Raw genomic sequence first — 16,659 nt, forward strand, 5'->3', positions numbered from 1 at the left:
AAAGAATTCTTTCTCTCTACTTGTTTTAGAGGACTTCAGTCCTCTTCTGCCTTTGGACTCAGACTCTATACCATCAGTCCTCTGGGGTCTCCAGCTTGCATCCATAATCATGTGAACCCATGTCCTAAAGCATATATCTTGTATACACACACACACACGCACACATACACGCACACGCACACGCACACCCCTTATTGGTTCAGTTAGTGTACTGAGCAAATAAAAATAAGATGTGGACAGAAGGATTGAAGACATCAAGCAGTTAACAAATTAGAGATGAATTACTGAGTCAAGATGCAAGAGACAGCAAAACTTCAGAACAGGGAAACCAGAATCTGGAAAGACGATATTTCCATGAAAGCACCTGAGGAACTGTGTGGTGCCTGTCAGAGTCAAGTACTAGGGATACAAATGCTACATTTTAAGGTCTGCCAGCAGGAACAGGTGGGCGTAACAAAGATTTAAGTAGTATGATAAGGAAGAACTGAAAATGAAGCAACCACTTGCCCGGACTACATTTGAGCTTCAAATCTGAATAACACAAAAAAGCTTAATCAATAGCTAAAACTGAAATAAAATTTTGCCTAATGCTTTGACACCCATAAGCCTAGAAGAAATGCAGAGCTTCTCTTTGAAAGAAGGTAACATCAACCTACCTAGGCCTTAAGTTACTTCTACAATTTTTATAAGCAACTTATATACATTGGCACATGATTAAAAATAACCAGCACTCCAATAAAAACAAATGGCAATCAATAGAAATGGGTCTGCAGTAGAAACGGACCAACAAAGCCTCTAATACTGGAATCATGTAGGTAAATTTTGTCACCCCTACATTTTTATATTAAAACTATAATTGCCACCATAATTCAAATGCAGGAAAAAATAAAATAATTCACTGAAAAAGGACCGAAGAACAGGTGAATCTATATAAAACGTCTCCAACAAAAATTTGTAATCATTTACACTGTGATTTCAGACTGCAGGTTTGACTGCAGATTGGAAAAGGTGGCTGAATATTAATAACTAAAGAGATCAAACCATTCATAATGAAAGACTTATAGGGGGGGAAAAGATGATTGGTTGCAAAAGGAGAAACAAAAGGAATAGTAAGAGAAAAACTGACTTGTGTTTAAATGTACTGAGTCCCACAGGGCAGCTATAATGGGAGGAATAGCACCATTTGAAACACATCAAGACACCGTGCTGTAGATTCAAGGAGCCCTAACTTCTCAAGCATGATTAATTTTTTTTAACTTTTATTTGTTTTTGAGAGACAGACAGAGACAGAGCATGAGTGGGGGAGGAGCAGAGAGAGAGGGAGACACAGCATCCAAAGCAGGCTCCAGGCTCTACGCGAGGCTCCTACCCACAAAACCGCGAGATCATGACCTGAGCGAAGTCGGACGCTCAACGGACTGAGCCACCCAGGCGCCCCACAAGCATGATTAAAATACATAGAAACCACATCTAGAGATACTTCCCCTATCACTGTAAGACATAAATTACATAACTTACTAAGAAAACAATCTTTAAAGAAGCCAAAGGTAAAACATATAAGATATTAACAGGAACAACCATGAACAAAAATGACTCTTCCACAGAAATACTTGGTTCCTAAGGGTGAGGGTTTTCTCATGTTGCCCCATAGCCTGGGCCTTCTTCCCGTCTTCCAGAACAGGTCCTTCACCTGAGCAGGGGATCACCTTGGAAAGGGAGGGACCAGGTGGAGGGAGGATGTGATGTCACTGAAAGTCCATTGGTTTAGGTATTCATATGCAATGGTGAAGCATTCTTTCTTTCACTGTCTCTACTGTGTGTGTGTGTGTGTGTGTGTGTGTGTGTGTGTGTGTGGAGAGAGAGAGAGAAAGGGAGAGAACGAAATTAATGAAATAAAAATAAAATTCATATCAGGAGGAGGTAGAGTTAACATTTTCTAAGGCTTTTGCATTAATTGAGATAGTACCAATGAATATTATATGGACTTTGATGTATATTGAAATCTCCAGAAATAGTAAAATAGTGCATAACCCACAAACTACAAAAGGAAACATCCAAAAACAAAAATAAGCCAAAATAAAAATAAGTCAATAACAAAAAAAAAAAAAAAAAAAGAAACCCAGAAGAGGTAAGGAGAGACACAGAGTAAAATGGTGGATTTAAAGTAAAGTACAGTATCTAAATGTTTACATTGAATATAAAGTGGACTCAAAGTTCCAATGAAAAGGAAGTTGTTAGACTAAATAAAAAAGCAAAGCAAAACAAACTATGTTCTTTTAATGAAATATGCTTAAATCATAAGGAAGCAGAAAGCTTGAAAGTCAAAAAACAATAAAAGATATACATCACTTAAACTCCATTCACAAAAAGTACCTATATTCATTTCAAAACAAAACAAAAACGAAAATGAAAACAAATTGAGCTGAAAACATACCAGAGATTAAGAATGAAAGTGTTTCATTTATCAAAATGGATTCAGCAAAAACATGTTGCAATTTTAAATTAGTATGAGCCTGAAAACATGGCCTCAAACTACATAAAATATAAAGTGGACCAAATACCAGCAGATAAAGACAAATCTACAATCATATTAGTGATGTATTTTTCCTCTTTTTGTACCTTATAAAATACACAATTGAAAATAGTGCTGAAATATATAAAATGTAAGCAATACAATCAACTTCACCTAATAAAAATATATAGGTGTTTATGAATAAATGACCCACAAATGAATCTACAAATATAAAATATACATCCCATTCAAGCACATGTAAAATATTTGAATATTTTATTAGAGTATAAAACTAGTTTCAAAGTATTGAAAAGACTGAAACCATAAACAGTACCTTCCTTAGTCATAATTTAATTAAATTAGAAATGAATAACATAAAGAAATATAGGTGTTTTAAAATTAAAGTTTAGAGCTGTAAATAACCCTTAGGTTAAAAAAAAATTAAACCAAATACTAATAGAAATGTCACCATCCAAAAATGTGGCATAAATGCTAAGTAGCATTTAGAGAGAAATTTATAACCTTCTATACATGTATTAGAACAGAAAACAAGCGGCAAAAATCTCAAGAAGTTATAGGGAAATTAACAAAAGTCCAATGAAAATAGAATCAGGTACAAATAACCAATGTCTGGGGCGCCTGGGTGGCTCAGTCGGTTAAGTGTCCGACTTCAGCTCAGGTCACAATCTCACGGTCCGTGAGTTCGAGCCCCGCGTTGGGCTCTGGGCTGATGGCTCAGAGCCTGGAGCCTGCTTCTGATTCTGTGTCTCCCTCTCTCTCTGCCCCTCCCCCATTCATGCTCTGTCTCTCCCTGTCTCAAAAATAAATAAACATTAAAAAAATTTTTAAAAATACAAAAAAAAAAAAAAAAACCAATGTCTGAAATGAATAAGAGGACAGCACTTCAGATCACACAGCCATAATAAAATAATAAGGTGACAATATAGACAAAGTTATGCCTTTATCCCAATGAATTAAAATATATGGGAAATATGCCAATTTATTTTAAAAATGTAATTTGTCAAGACCAAGACTGACTTGTGAAAACTGAGCAAACAAATTTTCTTATAACTGTTCATTTGAATTAGTCATCAAAGACCTTTGCATGCACATGCATCTGGATGTACATACACACACACACACACACACACACACACAAATACATACACACACACTTTCTAGTATCCAGTAACTTCCCTAGGGAGTTCTACCAAACACTCAACAACGAAGTATTTTCAAATTGCACAATCACCTCTAATAATAGGGGAATACTCCTCAGTTTATATTATCTTCGATTTGTTTCAGAAACATTTTTAGTGGAAAGTATATATTTTTTAAAAAAAGCGGCAAATTGGTGGCTCAGTTGGTTATGCATCCAACTTGGGCTCAGGCCATGATCTCACACTTCGTGAGTTTGAGCCCCACATTGGGATCTCTGCTGACAGCTCAGAGCCTGAAGCCTGCTTTGGATTCTGGGTCTCCTTCTCTCTCAGGCCCTTCCCCACTTGCACTCTGTCTCTCAAAAATAAATAAACATTTAAAAAAATATTTTAACAAGGAAAAAGAAAATCCACTCTTACTTATAAGCTTAAGTGCAAAAATTCTACATAAATATTAGCAAAAAAAATTAATTATATATAGAAGGACAATGTAGTGTGAGCAGGTTCGGCTTATACCTGGCATAAGATGTTTGATTAAAAGCAGTAAATACAAAGGGAAAAAAAAAGAATCCATCAGAAACAAGGAATACAGCCAACAGGCCCACGGGACGCATGTACGGGTTATGTACTTCACGAGGTGGAGGTGAGGTGATAAGCAGTTGCTGCCTTACTTGTGTGCAGACACTGTCCATTGTGATTATTTGGGGTCTCTGCTGCTCTGCTGTGCCACTTGTCCACGATTTTGATTATAACCTTTGGGGGAGGGGAAGTCCAGTAAAGAGGATATCCACCTGAAAAGAGCAGTGATCAAACAGTATAATTCTTCACATTAACACAATAAAGAGAACTATCTGATGATCACCTAAGAGGTGCCTCAAATGTATTTGGTAAAAAATAAACACATGTTTATAATAAAACATCTTATCATTTGGGGAATAGAAAAGAACATTCTTAATGTGATAAACATACATAAAAATACCTAAAACTGTTATCTTCCTTAATGGTGAAATGTTGAAAACTCTTCATTTGAGACACAGAACAAGACAAGGATGTTTTTGGTTTTAATTTTCTTTAACGTTTATTTATTTTTTTTATTTTATTTTATTAAAAAAAAATTTTTTTTTAACGTTTATTTTTTTTTGAGACAGAGAGAGACAGAGCAGGAACGGGGGAGGGTCAGAGAGAGGGACACACAGAATCTGAAACAGGCTCCAGGCTCTGAGCCATCAGCACAGGGCCTGACGCGGGGCTCGAACTCACGGACCGGGAGATCATGACCTGAGCCGAAGTCGGCCGCTTAACCGACTGAGCCACCCAGGCGCCCCTATTTATTTTTGAGAGAAAGAGAGAGAGAGAGAGAGGGAGGGAGAACAGGAGTAGGGGAGGGGCAGAGAGAGAGGGAGACAGAATCTGAAGCAGGCTCCAGGCGCAGAGCGGTCAGCACAGAGCCCAGTGCAGCGCTCAAACCCACAAACCGTGAGATCATGACCTGAGCCAAAGTCCCATGCTTAACCGACTGAGCCACCCTAGCACCCCAAGACAAGGATGTTTGGCTACAATACTTCAGCTCCAGATTGGGTTTGAAGATTTTGCCAGAGCAATAAAACAATAATGAATGAATGGGTAAATGTATGAATATTGAATGGGAAAAAAAATTAAGCAATCATCTCTCTGATTGCTTCTACAAAAAAAAAAAAAGAAAAAAAAAGAAATTCCGAAGGAGGCACATTTAGTGCACTGACAAAAACATCTACAGGTGAGGGAATGGAATTAGTGAGCTTAGCAAAACTGCTGGATACAGGGACAGTTTACAAATGACATGCTAGCAACAAAATGTAAAAATGAAAGTCAAGAAACATACCATTTCAATAGCTTCAAAATATCAAAAACATACTCATATTTTAGTTGGTTATAAAATATAAAAGAAACTACCAAATAACATTTAATTCTTTTCAAATTAAAGAAGACTCCAGGAAAAGGAAAAATGGACCACATTCATGCATCTGAGTCTGAGTATTATAACGAAGAAAATGTTCTCCATATTGACCTGTATAGATTCAATGTATCTCCACCCATTGGAGATGCTGTAGTAGAATCTTATGAGCTGATTACAAACTGTGGGGACTATACTGCAGGCCAAGAAGAGCTAAGGTACTTTTGATGGGAAATTAGGTGACTCGGTGTTTCCAATATCAAACCATATTATACAATTGCAGTGTTTAAAGTGGCCAACTGACAAACCAAGGAGAAACAAATGAACAGGACAGAACTGAGGATCTCCAAACAGATCCACACATACAGAAATATAAATTTGTGAACTATTGCCAGTGTAGAACATTGGAAACATGATTTTTTTTCTTTTTTAAGTTTCATAGAAATATAACTGACATATAATATTATATAGATAGATATAGATACAGTTACCACAGTAATTTTAGCTAACATCCATCCATCACCTCACATTGTTACAAAAGTTTTTTTCTTTTGTGATGAGGACTTTTAAGATCTACTCTCTTAGCAACTTTCAGATGTGCAATACAGTATTGTTAACTATAGTCACCATGCTGTGTATTAAATTCCCAGAACTTATTTAGCTTATGACTGGAAATATGTGTTTTGACCACCTTTACCCATTCCTTCCTTTCCCAATTCCCCCGACTCTGGCAACCACCAATTTGCTGTCTGGATGAGTTCTTTCTGTTTTTGTTTTTGTTTTTTTAGACTTAACACAGAAATGAGATATACACTATTTGCTCTCTGTCTGTCTGACCCACAATGCCTTCAAGTTCCATCCATGTTGTCACAATTAGCAAGATACCCCTCTTCCTTATGGCTGAATAATATTCCATTGTGCGCATGCATACCACATTTTCTTTATCAGTCCATCCATCAATGGACACTTAGGCTGCTTCCATGTCTTGACTATTCTAAATAATGCTGCCATGAACTTGAACAGGCATTATTTCAAAGAAGATATTCAAATGACCAGCAGATACATGGGAATGTGTTCAACATCACTAATCATCAGGGCAATGCAAACCAAAACCACAAGAGATACCACCTCACACCTATTAGAATAGTTATTATCACAAAGACAAAAGAAGTAATGTCAAGGATGTGGAGAAGAGGAAAACTTGTGCACTCTTAGTAGGAGTATAAATTGGTATAGACACTATGGAAAGCATGAACTTTCCTCAAAAAATTAAAAAAAAAAAAGAATTATCACATGATCCAACAATTCCACTTTTGGGTATATTTCCAAAAGAAGCAAAATCACTGGCTTGAAGAGAACTTGCATGTTTGTTGTAGCACGATCGACAATAACCAAAAGAAGAAGTATTTTTTTCCATAAAAAAATGGTGCTGTGACATTGGAGATCTATATGTAAAAATAAACATAAAATCATCTCTATCATATACCATACACAAATAGCAATTCTAAATTTGTTGTAACTATATACATCAAAGAAAAAAGATAAAAATAACATAGAGGGATCGTTTTTGATCTATCATAGGTAAATAGTTATGTAGAACACAAAAACCAGTAAGTATAAATTAAAAGATTGGTAGATTTGGCTCCGTTATTAAGAATTCTTTGTCAAAGGAAGCATTAAGAAAGTGAAAATGAAGTCATAGACGGGGAGAAGATATTTGCAATACAAAAAAAAAGTAGCTCATATCAGAATGTATGAAACCTCTAAATACAAGAGAAATCAATCTAATTGAGAAAAAAATGTTTTCGCAAGAGACTCCAAAGGCCATTTAACAAAAACAACATACAAAAGACCACTAGGTCTTATTTCTAACCAGCAATATGTAAAGGCAAGCTGCAATGAGATATCACTGGTGGGGATCCACCAGACTGGCTGAAATTCACCTGGCTATGGCATGATTTAGCAAGCGTGAGGAAGAAGAGAGACTCTCGCACTGCTATCATGATAATAAAATGGCTAAAGTACTTTGGAAAAACATTTGGCGGTATCTAATATGTTAAACAGATATATTGTCCATGACCCAACAAATCTAGAGGCATATTCTGAAAAGAAATGAAGTCAAGTGTGTTCCAAGAGACACATTTGAGGGTGTTCATGCCAGTTAACACAACCGTTCATTAACAGTAAAATGTAAAAACAAAATGTGATGGTTTCACTCGGTGGAATGCAAACACACACACAGCAACATGAAGGAATTTTACAGACTTTTAGAGCCAACCCCCCGACAGTGTACAATTCAATTTCTGCAAGGTCCTACAAATGGGAAAAACTAAATCGCAGTGTTTAGGGATTCACGCTAAGGTGATAAGCAGCAGGAATAGAAGTAAAGCAAGGAAATGATTACCATAACGTGTAGTAATGGTAACCTTCCGGGAGGTCAGAAGGGATTGTAATTATGAGAGTGCACATGGATATCTTCTTTAGGTCTGACAATGTGCTTTCATTTGACCTAGGTAAAGATTACACCAATGTTCCACTTACAATGATTAATGATGTCACACGTTTATATTTGATGGACTTTTCAGTGTCTAAATTATATTTCACAATTAAAAGCTTAAAACATAAGAACAATAACACAAAGATTCCAGAAGGTACCCAGGGTGCATCCTTAGTAAAGGATGACTGTCACATTGTGAATTTCCTGAGTCATAGGTCGGCTGGCATTTTACGTCTAAACAGCGACCCTATTGCTCTCTGCTGTTAGGTATCAGTCTTTGGTTTTATTTGTTTGGTGGGTGGGGATGGGAATAGCATTGACCCAGTTCCCTGGTTGAACACTGATTGCTTCAATCAAATCACAGTAACACCTTTAGTTAGAATCCGAGCTAATCTAATCAGGGCTACGCCTTTCAACGCATGGAATTTATATGGCTATAAGAATCGAAACAGGAATTAGAATCTGCCCCAATTAAACTGAATGATGGAAGAAGACTTATTGAGATTTTAGTGAAATAACATTCCTTGATCATCTGAAAGAGCTACTGAAAGTCCTGAATTTGAAGTCTGGAATTGTTACCACATGTTTTCCTACTACGTGTGAGAATCCAGCATTAGGAGAAACACAAACAAAAATAAAAATGAAACTACTATATTGGAGACAGAAAGAAACTAGGCCTTTGCCAACCTGTAACCCTTTACATCAAGGGAAATCCAGACCTTGTACCTGTGGGCTTTCCAGGTTTCTGAGTAATTCGAGTCAATTTTTTTGTTTATTTAAACCTACTTGCATTGTTTTTATTCCTTTTGATTACTTGTAACATTAAAGAGCCCTAGTTGACAAATAGGAAACACAAAATTGCATGTAATTAAGATACTATCATCGGATGTGATTGAAAGAATAAACAGAAGACTGTTCTGAGTTAAATATGTATTTATGAGAAAGAATACTGCTCTGACATTTAAATCTATTTTAGACCCAGCTGGGAACAAAACTGGAGCAGAGTAGAAAATGTGACCTGGGGTAAGGGCATAAGCTCTTTTGATTTTAGGTTTGTTTTTTTTTTTTTTTTTTTTTTTAATCTAGAAAATGAAGTTAAGATTAGAAATCCATCTCAATGGGTTTTCAGATGGTAGCATTATAGTTCGGCAGCAAAGAGCGTGAACAAAAAAATCTGAATAGAGTTGGATCTTAGTTCAGCTATAAAATGTAGATAATGATAACACTGAGGTCACAGGGTTTTTCTGAAAATTAAAGGAGATATTTTATGCAGAGAATTTTATAAAGTATATCTTTTCCAAGGCTCTTTGTACCTCAAATTTTGTAACCAGTGATTTGTAAGCCCAGTCATTTGGAAAGATAAGGAAATTCAAGGAAAACCCAGTATCCTATGTGAATTTGTCCCATGAATATATTTATGTCTATCAAAGTGACAAAATTTAAGAAAAAAAAAAATTCCTCTGTTGTCTGTATTCTCATTACGAGGTTGAACCATATGAAATTGCTATCTTTAACAATCAAAAATTGTCAAATAGATTGTTGACGGACCCATTTAGTTTTACAAAGGAGATGGCTAATTTAAGGCTGACTGGGAAGAGATCATTGGTGCTAGCGTTAAGCTGGCCGTTGCATAATCTGATTTGATCCAACCAAAACATCACCACCCTTAAATCCTCTGCTAAGATTCCCATGATGCATTGAACTGTGATTTGAATTCAGTACAACCAAGTGTCTATGTAACACCATGTCTTAAATGAGGCAATAATACAAGCCATTTCCCCACCTATTTTCTGTGAGTTTGGGGGTAGTAATTAGAATGTGATTTTTGTTGCAGTTTTGCTGTTACATTGAGTCATACGAAATTTCTGGTAAGGAGGGAGTTCTTAGCCATAAGGCTTTTATTTAAATAGAAGGAAGACAAAAGATGAGAGGAACCCATTCCCCTAACTACTTAATAAACATCTTTCCTAATATGCTTCATAATTTTTTGTTAGGTCTAATTTATCTATCTATTTGCCTCCTCTGGACTATTTATTCAATTCTCTAGTTTTCAAATTACAGTGACATTATAAAATTAATGAAATGATGATAGGTTTCAAATTCTATAATATGTTTCCTAAACCTAACCTGGTCAACCAAGCAGAGACTGAATTCAAGAGGGCCCAAGTTTTTTTTCAAATAATCACAGGTAAGAAAAAGCTGTCACACAGATCTCCAAAGTCCTAATATCATCTTAAATTTTGGCAATAGCATCAGTCCAAGAAATTTATTTCAATTATCATGTCTTTTCCCTATGGTATTTGGTACTATGTAGTTTTGTTTTGATTCAAAAATTTTTGTAAGTAAAATGCTAAAAATGAGTATAATAATAATAAAATTTAAATGCTGATCACTAAAAAATTAATACAGACCCTGTGATTCCTTAAAAAATGTTACTATTGGACAAGGAAAGGTAATTCTCAAAATCTATCTTAACCCTAAATCTGCTTACATTTATAGAAGAATAACATATTTAAACCATCCTCATAATATAGTTATTTTATGTTCAAATCAATATGTTTGCTTATAAACCTACAAAATACTGAAGTGTCAATCTATGTTTAAATTGCATGAAAAATGTTTAAGGAAATGACGGAGTCTTCACTTTTCAACCAGTCAATATAGAGTCATTTACACACAGGGAGGGGGAAGAAAAGAAATTCTTAAGTGATTTTAAGATACAGAACACAGAAAATTTAATCATCCAAAGCTCAAAAGATGGGGCCATTTCTTGGTAAGAGAAGAATAGTCTCAGGAAATAAAACATGCAGCCCTCATAGGATGTGTTTCTTGAAGCATTCCATTCATGTAAGGAGTCTTAGTAGAATATTGCTCCCTGAGTGGAGTAAATTTTTCTATTTCTGTCTGCAGTCAGTGCTTTCCCTCAGAAATAATAATGCATTCCAGTGGAGACTAAGAAAGCAGCCTTAAATTCCTCTCCACATTGATGACTCCTACTACTATTAGTCATCATTGATTCTTAACAATTCATTGATCATTTTTTTTTATTAATGAGGTTGAAATGAATGTTGGATAGGCATGAAGCTACACGGGTAAACACTGCAATCTATATTTACTGAGATTTCACCTGAAATACATGTGACAAACAATGGTAATGGAGTGAGTTTCACATGATTGCAGACTAGAAATGATCTGTCTTACAGACTGGTTTTCTAAGTTTTTATTTTAAACATTGGTGATAATCTCTTCCATGAAGAAGTTTTGAATGTGGATATATGTTGACTTTTTTTATTCTTCAATGCAGTCAGATGTCTTCACTTTTTTATTTCAACCTTTGGGATTATGCTTAAAAAGTCATCCATCCACGTTGTAGCAACGTGGATGGAACTGGAGAGTGTGATGCTAAGTGAAATAAGCCATACAGAGAAAGACAGATACCATATGTTTTCACTCTTATGTAGATCCTGAGAAACTTAACAGAAACCCATGGGGGAGGGGAAGAAAAAAAAAAAGAGGTTAGAGAGGGAGAGAGCCAAAGCATAAGAGACTCTTAAAAACTGAGAACAAACTGAGGGTTGATGGGGGGTGGGAGGGAGGGGAGGGTGGGTGATGGGTATTGAAGAGGGCACCTTTTGGGATGAGCACTGGGTGTTGTATGGAAACCAATTTGACAATAAATTTCATATATTGAAAAAAAAAAAGTCATCCATAAATGTGTTGCTTCATAGTACTTCCCATGAAATAATTCATCTTCCTGGATTTATCTTGATTAATAATGTGAGTTAATACCTAATTTTTTATAATAATAATTATCCCACTATCCATAATTATTTAACGAATTAATATACCATTGATTCTGTATAATAAATTTTTATCAGAGACTCAATCCATTCATTGGAGTCCTATTTATTTCTTCTGCTATAGTTACCAGGCACAGTGTCAAGTTTGAGAAACACAATAGCAAGCAACAGACAGGTGTCTTGTCATGATCTTTATCATATGGAGAGGGTAAAATTGTTATCCAGGTATTATATAAAAGAATATTGTGTTGTATTCAAGTCTTCTCCAAAGAAGTGTTGTTGAGGTGCAGTCTAGCGGATAAGTAGGATGAAATTAAATAAACAAAGAAAGGTTCCAGGCACAGGGAACCACTTGTAAAAAATGCCCTGGGTTTAGAGGGAGATGGCCTTTGGAAGCTTAGAAAGAAATCTAGTGTGGCTGGAGTAGGAAAGGGAAGGACAGGGCAGTGTGGAGTAAGGCTAGTGAACAGGATGGGAATAGGAACATGCAGAGACCTACAGGAAAATGTAATGAGTCTTTATAATCCTAAAACCACCCAGAAGTCACTGAAGAGTAATAATTCTAGGTTAAATGGTTAGCAATTTACTAAGGAAAGATGATTCTAGTAGCAATGTGAGGGGCAGATGGAGGGGTGGGCTAGACAGAGGGTATGGGCAAGAGGATGATATATTGGACCAGGATGGCAATATTGAACTAAATGCTGCTAGATGGATTTCAGAATGCTTTAGAATATGAAACATAATGATAGATTGGATATAGGAAGTAAAAGTGTGCAGGCATAAGCGCCAGGTTTTATCCACATGCGTGAATAATGATGTCATTCACTGAGGAAACATTGTTTAGAAGTGTGGAATATCCAGAGTATGAATTCTTAGTCTATTGATTTTTAGGGGGACTTTGAGTTGATCTAAACTAAGAGTTAACATATCTTGTCTCTAAATGGTAGAATGGTAAATATTTGGGGCTCTGCAGGCCACATACAATCACGATTATATATTCTTCTGTCTATTTACTTACTTGATTTTTATATAGTTCTAATCCCTTAAAAAGATTTGAAAAAAAAAGGGGGCCAGGACTTGGGCAATGGTCTTAATGGTCTTAATTAAACGAATATAGGTATCTGGTGAAAAGAAGGCCATTGGAGCTAGCAACATGAATGTTCAGCCTGAGGTGCCATCACTCAGTGTTTATGCACTAATTGATTAACTTATCAATAATTAATATTGATTAATTTGCCTTGGGAGAAATTACAGGTTGAAAAAGAAGAGAGCATAATGGTATAGGAAAGGAAGAGAAGCTTGCTTACAAAGAGCACTCAGAGGACCCTAGGGAAGTGGCAAGAAAACACTAAGAATGTGGTATCAATGAAGTTGGGAATGGAGAATGTTTTTAAGATGTCAAAAACTTGGGGTGCCTGGGTGACTCAGTCAGTTGAGGATCATACTGTTGATTTTGGCTCTGGTCATAATCTCATGGTCAACAGGATCAAGCCCTATGTTAGGCTCTGTGCTGACAGCTCAGAGCCTGCTTGGGATTCTCTTACTCCCTCTCTCTCTGCCCACCCCTCCACACACACACACACACACACACACACACACACACACACACACTGTCTCTCTCTCTCTCTCTCAAAATAAATAAACTTAGAAAAATACATTAATAATATTCAAGAAACTTAAATGCTAATGAGACTGACTCCACTGAAAAATGTTTACTTGACACTGGAGAGATAATCACTAATGAGTGGTTTCTGATGAAGTAGAACGGGTATAAACACTGGCACTTATTTGGAGGAGGAATACCTCTCCTATTACATTAAAAAAGAAGAAGTGGGGAATGCAGATAGAGGTGGGTCATGGGTAGCATGGGTAGCAGGAAGCACCCATCTGGAGAATGTGCTGTGTGACCAGTGAGGAGACAGGAAGGAGTGGTCAGTGTAGGTCTGAAGGGAGACAGAGAAAGGTAGTAGTGCTGAGTGGTGCTGAGAGCCTACTGGAGTTCAATGATCATACATGCATGGAAGTACCTGTCTTTATTTCTGTGACATTTTCTAGAACATTCTCTGATAAAGTACAAATACCAAAGAAAACAAATGAGTGAAATGATGCATGCATTTATCTTTTGATCCAACAAACTTCCAAATAAACAGTAGCAAAAATATGATGTAACATATGTATAAAACTGTTAGTTTGGGTATTAGTTTTTATAGCAAAATGCTGGAAACAGTTCAATTACCTACCAAAACATGGTGGCATAAATTTTCATACATGAAGTATACTTAAATTGACATGAAATTAGGATGGAATTGGGAAGAACTCTATATATGGATGAATTTGTAAACAAAACAAAACATGCAGATCACTGCTTAATGAAGAGAGATATGCAACCTTGCTGGGTGGTCTCACATAAACTTCCTGACCACAAACCTCATGTCATTCACTGTCCCAGACTCTAGGCTCCCCAAACTCAAATACTTCCCACCCCCCTTACTTTCAACAGGTGACTGCTTTTTATTTCACTTGGATTAAGAAATTATGAAGAAAACATCCTCAGATTCCTACCACCAACTTTAATAACATAACTAATACTCTACCAAATAAGAAGACTCTTTGAACAACCATTTGAGGATAGTCCCCCAACACTGAGCTAAGTCACCTATATCAAGTTTCTCAGCAATTTTCATCTTTTAAACAAGTCCCCACCTCTCCATCCATTCTCTAGAATCTTTCATTCATTAAACAAACATTTATATCACACTTACTATGAGCTACACAATTCTCCAAATGATTTACCATTATTAACTCATTTAATTATCAGATTTTTCTCTCTACTAAATTATTTTTATTAGAAAGCATGGCTTCTAGCAAAACTAAAAGGCAGCCGACGGAATGGGAGAAGATATTTGCAAATGACATACTAGATAAAGGGTTAGTATCCAAAATCTATAAAGAACTTATCAAACTCAACACCCAAAAAACAAATAATCCAGTGAAGAAATGGGCAAAAGACATGAACAGACTATTCTCCAAAGAAGACATCCACGTGGCTAACAGACACATGAAACAATGCTCCACATCACTCATCATCAGGGAAATACAAATCAAAACCACAATGAGATATCACCTGACCCCTGTCAGAATGGCTAACATTAACAACTCAGGCAAAAACAGATGTTGGCGAGGATGCGGAGAAAGGGGATCTGTTTTGCACTGTTGGTGGGAATGCAAGCTGGTGCAGCCACTCTGGAAAACAGTATGGAGATTCCTCAAAAAACTAAAAATAGAACCACCCTATGACCCAGAAATTGCACTACTAGGTATTTATTCAAGGGATACAGATGTGTTGTTTCAATGGGGTACTTGCACCCCAATGTTTAATAGCAGCTCTATCGACAATAGCCAATGTATGGAAGGAGCCCAAATGTCCATTGACCAATGAATCAATAAAGAAGATGTGAGTGTACACACACACACACACACACACACACACACACACACAATGGAGTATTACTCAGAAATCAAAAAGAATGTAATCTTGCCATTTGCAACTACATGGATGGAACTGGAGGGTATTATGCTAAGCGAAGCAAAATTAGTCAGAGAAAGACAAATAGCATATGATTTCACTCATATGAGAAATTTAAGATACGAAACAGATGAATATAAGGGAAAGGAAGCATAAATAATATAAAAACGGAGGGGAGGGGCGCCTGGGTGGCTCAGTCGGTTAAGCGTCCAGCTTCGGCCCAGGGCATGATCTCGCGGTCCGTGAGTTCGAGCCCCGCGTTGGGCTCTGTGCTGACAGCTCAGAGCCTGGAGCCTGCTTCTGTGTCTCCCTCTCTCTCTGACCCTCCACCGTTCATGCTCTGTCTCTCCCTGTCTCAAAAATAAATAAACGTTAAAAAAAAAATAAAAATAAAAACGGAGGGGAACAAAACATAGGAGACTCTTAAATACAGAGAACAAACAGAGGGTTGCTGGAAAGAGGGGGGAGGGGGGATGGGCTAAATGGGTAAGGGACATTAAGAAATCTACTCCAGAAATCATTATTGTACTATATGCTAAGTTGAATGTAAATTTTAAAATTAATTAATTAATTAATTAATTAAAAAGAAAGAAAGCATGGCCTAATCTTCTACAATATTTCTCAAGTATACATTCTGTTTCAGAAATGGTACGTTCTTCTCAGCTCCATAGGAAATGTCTTTCAAAGAGTTGTATATACTTAACATGTCTACTTTCTCTGTCCTCATTTTGTCCCTTGAACCCATGCCAATGAAGATTGCATTCTTACAACTCAAACAACTCTTAGAATCTCTAATGAGACCTACATGGCCAATTCCAATATTTGAATCAGCTTTCATCCTGTGGACCCCACAAAACTAATCCCTCTCCTTTTTCAAGTCACTTTCTTATCTTGAACTTCAGAACATCAGTCTCCCTTGATTTATCTTTTCCTTCACCTTGCTTCACTTTATTGGGTCCCTTTAATATTCCCTATCTCTATTCCAGTTGTCCTTTCATTGGCTGCAAATTATAATCATTTGGAGGTTTTTTTTTTTTTTTTTTTGCTTTTTTTTATTCTCAATGCCCAAGCTACACCTAAGATCTGTTTCTTAAAGTGAGATCAAGCCATCTATAGTTTTACAAACTCTTCAGGTGATTCCAAGGTGTTGCTGAAGTTAGGGATCACGGCTACATAAAAGAATGTATGAAAGATACCACCAGTGGTTTCCAGTGGCCACAACCTCTCTGAT

This window comes from Panthera uncia, chromosome A2 (genome assembly GCF_023721935.1).
Source record: "Panthera uncia isolate 11264 chromosome A2, Puncia_PCG_1.0, whole genome shotgun sequence".
Classification (NCBI taxonomy): domain Eukaryota; kingdom Metazoa; phylum Chordata; class Mammalia; order Carnivora; family Felidae; genus Panthera; species Panthera uncia.